Source organism: Rutidosis leptorrhynchoides, chromosome 2 (assembly GCF_046630445.1).
Source record: "Rutidosis leptorrhynchoides isolate AG116_Rl617_1_P2 chromosome 2, CSIRO_AGI_Rlap_v1, whole genome shotgun sequence".
In the NCBI taxonomy this organism is placed as follows: Eukaryota; Viridiplantae; Streptophyta; class Magnoliopsida; order Asterales; family Asteraceae; genus Rutidosis; species Rutidosis leptorrhynchoides.
In genome coordinates, this window is record NC_092334.1 from 134,460,804 (window position 1) to 134,473,307 (window position 12,504).

Sequence of the window (12,504 nt, forward strand, 5' to 3'; positions counted from 1 at the left end):
AACGCAGTAGTTGTATTAGAATCTAGTGCTCTCTGATAATAAAGAACAGCCCAAGTCTTATATACTGACTACCCAATTCTAGTAAAAATTTTCAAAATTTTCAACTAAATGAACTCAAAATTATGTTTATACATATTTATGAACGATAAAACTAGGTGTTAACACCGAAATTATTGTTACCTCGGAAAGGACATAAATTGAGAAACAACTCAAAACGCTTGAAATTCATTTAAAATAGAATAGAGGAAAATAAAAAGGCAAAGAAAGGAAAATAAAAGTAAAGTGTGAGAAAAATTTACCAAGTTATTTAAAACATATATCACATATTTTTGTACAAATAATTGAAGATACTTTTGTTTTGGACAATTTTATCAGTTTTACCCAATTTCTTATAATATATTTAAAAGAAATGTTCCACTTGATTTAAAAGGAAGTAAAGTCTTCCGAGAAAAAGACACGCGCTTCTTGATTTAGGTCAGGAAGTTGTCGTCCAGACCAGTTGTAGAGTCTACGAAAAACCTTGAAAAGTTTTCTCGAAAATCAGCTGGAAATCCACGGACCTCGGCATCAAACAGGGTCGCCAAGTGGTCAGACTTATCCTAACCATGAGAGGATCTGTCTCGTACAATGGGGGGCACCGTGCAAATTAGCTTATAAGACTAATGAATTAGATCTCCAGAAAGGATAATCTCCTTAAAGATCAAAAATCAGCTTTTAAGACTGATATTACTCAATCCTTGAGATTGACCTTAAAGATTGAGAATTCAAACTCATGGAATTCGATGATATCTAAACTCGAGCTTGAACAAGAAAATATTTTAATCAAAATTACAAACCTATTTGTTTTCTGAAAACCCTATTTTCAATGCGTTCATTACCATTGAACGTAAAATCCTAGGAATTCACCTGAAATTCATTAGGTCACCTGAACCAAATCGGGTGTCAACCGTAAGAATGGTGGTTGCATAGCATGGTCGAAGACAGGACCGTGTGCCAGACCGAAAAAATTATAGGGTGATCTTTACTATTGCTCCTACAAAGGATAGTAATTTCATCCGACACGATATACACCATAATCAAAAGCATGTCACGGGGCATTGCCTTAACAGTTGCTTGTTTAACGCTTTCCTTTACAACCGGACGGTAGTTTACCGAAAGGTAATATACGGAGCAAGTATACTGAATGTGTAGCTTTCCTAATACAAGGTTAGCAAGTGGGTGACACAAAACCTCAAGTTTTGAGCTAAAATTTTCAAATCTGAAACCCACCAAACCCACAAAAACATTTTGCAAACACCGGTAAAGGGTTATTCCGAAAAACTTGTCTAGGTTAAAAGCTAGATTGAAATTTCAAAAGATCAAATGTTTTCATAAAGATCCAATTTCCTAAAGGATCTAAATTTTTATAGTCATGTGGGACTGTAAACCACATCGTTACTACTATTGTTCATACCGCCGTATTAAAATCACTGATGTACAAAGTGTGAAGAATAAAGAAGTGATTCTAGTAATGTTATATTCAAGTTCTATATTGCTTGAGGACAAGCAACGCTCAAGTGTGAGAATATTTGATAATGCTAAAAACGAACATATATTTCATAGCATTATCCTTCAAGAAAAATAAGCTTTTGGTTGCAATTGTTCTATTTACAAGTGATATTCGTTTAAATAATAAAAGGTAAGACAAAAGACAGATTCGACGATTTGAAGACGCAAACGACCGAAAAGCTAAAAAGTACAAAGTACAATCAAAGTGATTCAATTTATTGATGAGAAACGTCTAAAAGTTACAAGAGTACAAGCCGTAAAACGCAAAGTACAAGATATTAAATAGTACGCAAGGACGTTCGAAAATCCGGAACTGGGACATGAACCAACTATCAACGCGCGACGCAACGGACCTAAAATGACAAGTCAACTATGCACATGAGTATAATATAATATATAAATAATTCTTAAAATTATATATATATATATATATATATATATATATATATATATATATATATATATATATATATATATATATATATATATTATATATTAAAAACCGTCGGCAAACTAGCAAACAAGAGGATGTGGTCTGATCCAGCTGGCCATGCGATCGCATGGCCTGGAAGAACAAAAACTATGCGGTCGCATGGTGTACTGTAGCAGGTCACATTCTATAAAAAGCACGAGTTCTGGCCGAAATATACACATCCTTTTTCTACTTCTTACTCTCAATTTATATTTATATTTATATTTTAATTATAATTTTAATTTAAGATTAATAATAATAAGGTTATGTTAACGAATGTTGTAAGTGTGTAAGTCGAAATTCTGTCCGTGTAATACTACGCGATTAATACTCATTGTAAGTTATGTTCAACCTTTTTAAATTAATGTCTCGTAGCTAAGTTATTATTATGCTTATTTAAGCCGAAGTAATCGTGATGTTGGGCTAAATATTAAAGACGGGGTAATTGGGTTTTGGACCATAATTGGGGTTTGGACAAAAGAACGACACTTGTGGAAATTAGACTGTGGGCTATTAATGGGCTTTATATTAACTAAACGATACCTCGTTAATTTAATATAAAGATTACAATTTGACGTATCTATATATAACCACGTACGCTTAATCGGGTACGGTGGGCGGGATATCTATAAATACGAATTATCGTTCATTTTACCGGACACGGGGATGGATTAATAGTTAATGGACTCATTAAAACAGGGGTGGATTACATTCAAGGGTAATTGGTGTAATTGTTAACAAAGTAGTAAAACCTTGGATTACACGCAGTCGATAACCTGGTGTATTCATTAAACAAAGTATTAAGACCTTGTTACAATTCGAATCCCCAATTAGTTGGAATATTTGACTTCGGGTATAAGGATAATTTGACGAAGACTCTCGCACTTTATATTTATGACTGATGGACTATTATGGACAAAACCGTATGGACATATCAAATAATTCAGGACAAGGGACAATTAACCCATGGTAATAAACTAAAATCAACACGTCGAACATCATGATTATGGAAGTTTAAATAAGCATGATTCCTTTATTTTATATCTTATCGTACTTTTAATTATCGCAATTTTATTTATCATCATTTTATTTATCGCACTTTAAATTATCGCACTTTTATTTATCGTTATTTACTTTACGCTTTAAATTAAGTTGTATTTATTTTTAATATTTTACATTAGGTTTTAATTGCGACTTAAGACATAAAATAGATAAACCAGTCATTAAACGGTAAAAACCCTCTTTTATAATAATAATACTACTTATATATATATATATATATATATATATATATATATATATATATATATATATATATATATATATATATATATATAATTATAGGTTAAAATAATTATAGCGTTAAACTTGGCTAGATCCCTGTGGACGAACCGGACTTACTAAAAACTACACTACTATATGATTAGGTACACTGCCTATAAGTGTTGTAGCAAGGTTTAGGTATATCATAAATAAATAAATAACTTGTGTAAAAGTGTATCGTATTTAATAGTATTTCGTAGTAAAAATATAACTATTTCGTATACACCTCTGCGCACATCAAAGAGCAAGACAGTTATGTTTCATTAGATATTTTCGAGACTGAAGAGATGGCCGAATTACCACCTCGTCCTCAGACTATGGCAGAAAATTTGAAGGCCACCCGAGCTGGCCAAGGAAATTCGATTACTCAACCAGACATTACTCAGCCTTTCCAAATCATACGTCCAATTCTGAGTTTAATAGCTACTGACTGCCAATTTCATGGCAAGGATAGTGAGGATGCTAACGAGCATCTTCATGTTTTCAATGATGTTTGCAACTTATTCAAGCTGAATCAGGTGAATGATACTTCAATCAAGACAAGGATTTTTCTCTGGACTCTTAAGGGAGAAGCTAAGAGGTGGTTAGATAAGCAACCCGAGGGTACGTTTACCTCTTGGGATGGGTTGGTAGATAAGTTCTTATCAAAGTTTTTCCCTGCGTCTCGAGCTTCTAGACTTCAAGCAGAAATTTCACAATTCAGACAAAAGAGCAGTGAGACATTATTTGATGCTTGGGACCGATTTTCTAAAATTGTTACACTCGTGTTCGCAACACGGGTTGAATGATTTACAAAAGGTCCAGATTTTCTAGAAAGGTTGTGACATACCAACTCATCAGAGTATTGATCAAGCAGCAGGTGGTACTTTAATGGATAAGACAGAAGAAGAGGCGTTAGAGATTATTGAAAAGCAAGCTGCTTACACTAACGAATGGCATCAAGATCTTGAGTTAGCCCGTTCAGCTTCAGTTAAGAGAACTGAAACCACTGGTGCGTATGATGATTATGGGTCTATAAATGCTAAGTTAGATAAATTTGGCAAGCGTTTAGAGAAGATGGATAAGGATATTCATGGTATGAAGGTTGGTTGTGAATATTGTGGGGGATTACATTTAGCAAAAGATTGTGATGCGGGTTTGATGATAAGTCTGAATGAAGAGATAGCGTACATCAGTCAGCAGAATAATAATCAATTTCAAGGGTGTGCTCAGTTCAACCACAACTTCAATAGTCCCTACAATCCTCAAGGTCGACAAGGGTGCAGTAGTAATAATAATTATCAGAATCAGCCGTGTGGAGGATTTCAACAACAAGCTCCCGGGTATTTTCAGAAGCCCTAAGCCAAAGAGAAAAAGTCCAACCTTGAAGCTATGATCGAAAGGTTGTGATATCTCAAACTCAGCTTGTTACCACTATTACCCAAAACAATGAGAAGAATGATCAAATGTTTCAAAATCAACAAGCAGCTATTCAGAATTTAGAGAAACAAATTGGTCAACTTGCTAATCAGAGTTATGAGAGGAAACCGGGGGAGTTAACGAGTAAAACATATACTAACCCGAAGAACGGGTACATTAATGTTATCACCACCCGAAGTAGTTTAGCATATGATCCACCGAGGAAGCCCGATGAGTATGATTTGCGAGTGTCATTAGCTAAGGACAGTGAGCCGGTTGTTGTTAGTGAACTGGAGGGGGAAAAGGAGCCGGAACAGGTGATTGAGAAGGTTATAAGAGTACCGGTAACCGTTGCTGCTAAACCGGTAGTTAAAGAGTATCAACCACTGCTCCCATTCTCGAGGAAGCAGAGATTAGAGAAGCTAGAGGCAGAAAAATCCAAGTTCATGACTTCATTAAAAAAAGTTAACATAAACATGCCTTTTATTGATGTGATTGCAGGTATGCCAAAGTATGCAAAGTTTCTTAAGGATTTGCTAACTAACAGGAAGAAGCTGGAGAACGTGTCTTCAGTTAGGTTGAATGCCGTATGCTCAGCGTTAGTTGCAAACAAGCTTCCCGAGAAGCTTGAGGATCCTGGGAGTTTTACCATTCCTTGTTTACTTGGTAATTTGGATTGTATGAGGGCATTGGCAGATTTGGGGGCTAGCATAAATTTAATGCCTTATCCTATTTATTTAAAGCTAGACCCTGGGGAGTTAAAACCCAGGCATATGGCTATTCAGCTAGCTGACCGCTCTATTAAATTCCCTCGTGAAATTATAGAGAATATGCTAGTTAAGACCGGGTCGTTGGTTTTTCCGGCCAATTTCGTAGTTTTGGATATGGAAGTGGATGAAAGGATTCCACTTATTTTGGGTCGGCCATTTTTAAATACGGCTAGATGTATCATCGATGTTTATGGCCAACAGTTGACCCTTAGGATAGATGACTTGAGTGCAACATTCTCAATCGACCATGCTTTAAAATACCCTGCGTACACTGATGATACATGTTATTTTCTTAATGCTGTAGATGTCCATCTGAGTTTTTGCAAGAATTCCCAGAGTTACAGGGTTCAGGAGAATGCTCATTAGTTGAAATTGATGAAGAGTTGCAGGTTGAGGAGGTGGATATTTTAACCGCCTTGATGGAAAACGGCTATGAGCCAACTGAGGAGGAGTTCAAAGAACTCGATTATGATGCTGATTACCGGAGTAAGTCTTCAATTGAAGAACCTCCCGAGTTAGAATTGAAGCCACTTCCAGATCATTTGGAATACGCTTATTTGTAGGAGGAATCTAAGCTCCCGGTAATTATTTCTTCTTCTCTTACTGCAGGTCAGAAAACTGAGATTGTAACCATGCTAAAGGCCCATAAATCGGCCATTGCGTGGAAAATTCACGACATCAAGGGTATTAGTCTCTCCTATTGCACCCACAAAATCCTAATGCAGGATAACTCCAAACCTGTGGTGCAACATCAAAGGAGGTTGAACCCTCACATGCAGAATGTCGTGAAGAAAGAGATTATTAAGCTCCTCGATGCAGGTCTGATTTACCTGATTTCTGACAGTCCGTGGATTAGCCCGGTACACTGTGTACCCAAGAAAGGTTGTATGACTGTTACCACTAACGATAAAAATGAGTTAATTTCCACTCGGACTGTCACGGGGTGGCGTGTTTTTATTGACTACCGAAGGTTGAACGACGCCACACGCAAAGACCACTTCCCGTTACCTTTCATGGATCAAATGCTAGAGAGGTTAGCGGGAAACAGCTTTTATTATTTTCTTGATGGTTTTTCGGGCTATTTCCAAATTCCTATTTCGCCCGAGGACCAGGAGAAAACCACTTTCACGTGCCCGTATGGCACATTCTCATACCGTCGCATGCCCTTTGGCCTTTGTAACGCTCCAGCCACTTTTCAAAGGTGCATGATGGCCATATTCCATGATATAATAGAAGATTGCATGGAGGTGTTCATGGATGACTTTTCGGTCTTCGGTGACACTTTCGATTCATGCCTTCTTAATTTAGAATGGATGTTGGTAAGGTGTGAGAAATCTAATCTTGTGCTCAACTGGGAAAAGTGCCATTTCATGGTACAAGGGGGCATAGTTCTAGGGAAAAAGATTTCTAAGAACGGTATTGAGGTGGATCCAGCAAAGGTAATAGCTATTAAGAACCTTCCACCTCCCACCGATGTTAAGGGTGTTCGGAGTTTTCTCGGGCACGCCGGTTTTTACCGACGGTTCATTAAGGATTTTTCCAAAATCGCTAACCCGATGAACAAACTCCTCGAAAAGGACACACCTTGGAATTCTCCGAAGAGTGCCAAAAGGCATTCGAACTTCTTAAGGAGAAACTCATCAATGCACCTATCATAATTGCTCCGAATTGGTCCCTTCTGTTCGAGCTTACGTGTGATACATCCGATTTTGCTGTTGGCTCTGTTTTGGGCCAAAGGGTCGAGAAACATTTTCAACCCATTTATTATGCAAGCAAGACCTTGCAAGGAGCACCGTTGAATTACACTACCACTGAAAAAGAGCTCCTTGCGGTGGTCTTTTCGTTCGATAAGTTCCGGTCCTATTTAGTCTTGTCTAAGACTATTGTTTTTACGGACATTCCGCTCTAAAGTACCTCTTCTCAAAATCGGATGCCAAACCTCGATTGCTTAGATGGATCTTGCCTTTACAAGAATTCGATATCGAGATTCGGGATAAGAAAGGTGCTGAAATTCTAGTCGCCGACTACTAGTCTAGACTCGAGAATCCAAATCTCGAAGTCCTTCATGAGTCGAGTATTCATGATGATTTTCCCGATGAGTATCTCATGAAGTTGGACAAGGTGAACGAGCCATGGTATGTGGACATAGCTAAATTTCTTGTTGGGGGATTCTTGGAGAAAGGGTGGTTACATCAAAAGAGGGAGAAATTCTTCAGTAACCTGAAATGCTATTTTTTTCGTAGTTGTCCGGATGGAGTCATTCGAAGGTGCATTTCCGGTGAGGAATGCACTCATATTTTGTTAGAGTGCCATCGTGGCCCAACGGGTGGGCATTTTGGTCCCCAAATCACGGGGAGGAAGGTTTATAAGGCCGATTTTTATTGTCCTAGTACTTTCAAGGATGCCCATCTAATTTGAAAATCTTGTGATGCGTGTCAACGGGCCGAAAAAATCACCAAAAGAGATGAGATGCCTCAACATAGCATTCAAGTATGTGGGATGTTTGACATTTGGGGGATCGATTTTATGGGCCCGTATCCTAAATCTCATTCGAATATTTACATTCTCGTTGCAATCGATTATGTTTCTAAATGGGCAGAGGCCAAAGCTCTCCCAACTAATTGATGTGTGCGAGGTGTAGTACGAAATACTATTATTTTTACTACGAAGTACTATTAAATATACTACAATTTTACACAAGTTATTTATTTATTTATAGAATGGATATACCTAAACCTTGCTACGACACTTATAGGCAGTGTACCTAATCGTAGAGTAGTGTAGTTTTTAGTAAGTCCGGTTCGTTCCACAGGGATCAACTGAGCTTACACTATATTTTTATTAACTATATTTGTATAAATATATATGTATATAATTAGTATTATTATTATTATAAAAGGAGGGCTTTACCATTTAATGACCGGTTTGTCGATTTTAAGTCTTATATCACAGTCAAAACCTAATGCAAAATATTAAATATAAATATAACTTATTTTAAAGCTTAAAGTAAATGACGATAAATAAAAGTGCAATAATTAAGGTGCGATAATTTAAAGTACGGTAAATAAAAGTACGATGAGATATAAAATAAAGGAATTATGCTTATTTAAACTTCTGTAATCATGATGTTTAACGTGTTGATTTTAGTTTATTACCATGGGTTAATTGTCCTTTGTCCTGGATTATTTGATAAGTCCATCTGGTTTTGCCCATAATAGTCCATCGGTGATAATTATAAAGTGCGAGGGTCTTCGCCAAATTAACCTTATACCCGAAGTCAAATATTCCAACTAATTGGGGATTTAAACCGTAATAAGGTCTTAATACTTTGTTTAATGATTACACCACGTTATCGACTGCGTGTAATCCAAGGTCTTAATACTTTATTAACAATTACACCAATTACCCTTGAATGTAATCCACCCCTGTTTCAATGAGTCCATTGACTATTAATCCATCCCCGTGTCCGGTCAAATGAACAATTATTAGTATTTATAGATATCCCGCCCACCGTACCCAGTCAAGCGTATGTGGTTATATATAAATACATCAAGTTATAATCTCTATATTAAATTAACAAGATATCATTTAGTTAATTAAATATAAAGCCCATTAATAGCCCATAGTCCAATTTCCACAAGTGTCGATCTTTTGTCCAAACCCTAATTATGGTCCAAAGCCCAATTACCCAGTCTTTATAGTTAGTCCAACATCACGATTACTTCGTCTTAAATAAACATAATAATAACTTAGCTACGAGACATTAATTTAAAAAGGTTGAACATAACTTACAATGAGTATTAATCGCGTAGTGTTACACGGACAGAATTTTGACTTACAAAACCTTAAAACATTCGCTATAATAACCTTATTATTATTAAACCTAAATTAAAATTATAAATATATATATATATATATATATATATATATATATATATATATATATATATATATATATATATATATATATATATATATATATATATATATATATATATATGTTTATAGAAGGAAGATTGAAGATGGTGTAAATATTTCGTCGAATTGCATTACCTTTTATAGTGGGATTTGGGTCCTGGTGTGCTCCGCGAGTGCTGAGGTTTTGTGCCTCACAGCTCCGCGAGTGCGGAGCTTCGAATTCCAGCTCATGCAAAAATTGGATCCTAGCTTGCCGACATTTATTTATTTCATATATAAATATAATATATATATATATATATATATATATATATATATATATATATATATATATAATTTACATAATTAATTATATATTATATTATATTTATGTGCATAGTTAATTTGTAATTTTAGGTCCGTTGCATAGCGCGTTGATAGTGGGTTCATGTATCGGTTCTGGATTTTCGAACGTCCTTTCGTACGCTTAGATATCTTGTACTTTACGTTTCTCGGCTTGTACTTTTGTAATTTTTAGACGTTTCTCATCAATAAATTGAACCACTTGGATTGTATCTTGTACATTTGAGCTTTTTGGTCATTTGCGTCTTCAAATCATTGAATCTGTCTTTTATCTTCACCTTTTATCATTTAAACGAATATTACTTGGAATTAGAACAATTGCAACTAACAGCTTGTCTTTATGGAAGGATAATGCTATGAAATATATGTTCGTTTTTAGCATTATCAAATATTCCCACACTTGAGCGTTGCTTGTCCTCAAGCAATATAGAACTTGAATATAACTTTACTAGAATCACTTCTTTATTCTTCACACTTTGTACATCAGTGATTTTAATACGGCAGTATGAACAATGTAGTAACGATGTGGTTTACAGTCCCACATGACTATAAAAATTTAGATCCTTTAGGAAATTGGATCTTTATGAAAACATTTGATCATTTTGAAAATTCAATCTAGCTTTTACCCTAGATAAGTTTTCTGATTTAACCCACCATCGGTGTTGCAAAATATTTTTGTGGATCAATATTTTGGATAAAACTTTTAGGTTCGTGTAATCCACTGCTATCCCTGTATCGGAAAGCACACAACCAGTTTACTTGTTCCGTATATTACCTTTCGGTAAACTACCATCCGGTTGTAAAGGAAAGCGATGAACAAGAAACTGTTAAGGCAATGTCTAATGACATGCAGTTAATCATGGTCCACAACGTGTCGGATGCAATTACTATCCTTTGTAGGAGCAATAGCAAAGATCACCCTATAGTTTTTTGGTCTGGCATAAGGTCCTATCTTCGACCATGCTATGCAACCACCATTCTTACGGTTGACACCCGATTTGGTTCAGGTGACCTTATGAATTCCGGTGAATTCTCAGGATTTTACGTTCAATAATAATGAACGTATTGAAAATAGGGTTTTCAAAAAACAAATCGGTTTGTAATTTTGATCAAAATATTTTCTCGTTCAAGCTCGAGTTTAGATATCATTGAATTCCATGAGTTTGAATTCTCAATCTTTAAGGTCAATCTCAAGGATTGAGTAATATCAGGCTTAAAAGCTGATTTTTTTAATCTTTAAGGAGATTATCCTTTACTGGGAGTCTGATTCATTAGTCTTATCAAGCTAATTTGCACGGTACCCTGCCATTTTACGAGATAAATCCTTCTCATTGCTAGGATAAATCTGACCACTTGGCGACCCTGTTTGATGCTAAGGTTCCTGGATTTCCTGCTGATTTTAGTGATGACTTTTCTAGATTTTTCGTCAACCTACAGCTGGTCTGGACGACAACTTCTTGATCTAAATCAAGAAGCGCGTGTCTTTTTCGGAAGACTTTACTTCCTTTAAATGATGGAATTGATTCATCGTGTAGTTTCATCTTTCTTTCAAATATATTACAGTAAATCGGGTAAAACTGATTAGTTTAGTCCAGAACAAAAGTATCTATAATAATCTTGTGCAAAATATGTGATATATGTTTTAAAGAACTTGGTGCATTCTTCCCACACTTAGCTTTTATTTATTTCTTTCTTTGCCATTTTATTCTCCTCTATTCCATTTTAAATGAATTCTAGCGTTTTGGGTTGTTTCTCAATTTATGTCCTTTCCGGGGTAACAATAATTTCGGTATTAACACCTAGTTTTATCGTTCATAAATATGTATAAACATGATTTTGAATTCATTTAGTTGAAATTTTTTCAAATTTTCACAAAATTTGGCAATTAAACTAAGTGTATTAATCAATGTTTAAACCGAAAGAATTTAATCCTTTCCCACACTTAAGATCTTGCAATACCCTCATTTGCAAGAAATTAGTAACAATTTAAATTATTGAGGGTGATTAGCATAGAAAAATGATTAAAATTTTTACCAAAGTTTTCAAACATATTGTTGTTTGTTTGAATGATAAATGGTGCACATCATTTGTTCATTCCTGCAGTTTGTTATTTCACATATATTTTGCATCTTGTCATCAAAATTAGTTGCTTTTGCTGAACTTAATGCCAGTCTTTGAAAGTGCGCTATTTTACCCTGTTTTGTACATGAGATAAACTACAAACATATATACATATTTTTGAAATTTGGAATATCACCCCACATTCAAAAATTTATAAAATTCTTATAATTAAAACGTTTGAAAATTATAAAAACTATTACAATACCAAAATAAGTATTAAAAGTAGCAACATTACAAATAATAAAATAAATAAGACTAAGGAAACTAGGGTTGATGCGGATACCAGTAGGGGTTCCAAGGTTAGCCGTATCTGTTTTGATACGCTTGGAATGGGTCATAAGTAGGAAAAGGTGGTTGTGTATCGTCGGTCTATGGAGGAAAATAGGCCGGTTCAGTAGGAATGTAGTTCCTACCTTGGGAGGCTAAATAGGCTTGGATTTGATTTTGATGATATTGCCAAGCCTGAAACTCACGTTGCATAGCCTGATGGTATGCATTTTGGGTTACTATTCTTTGCATATCTGTCATTTGGTTTCCTCCACCCACATTACCTTGCTCCTGATCTCGTTCTACCGGTGGATGCGCGCCATCATATGGTACTGCAGTGTTATG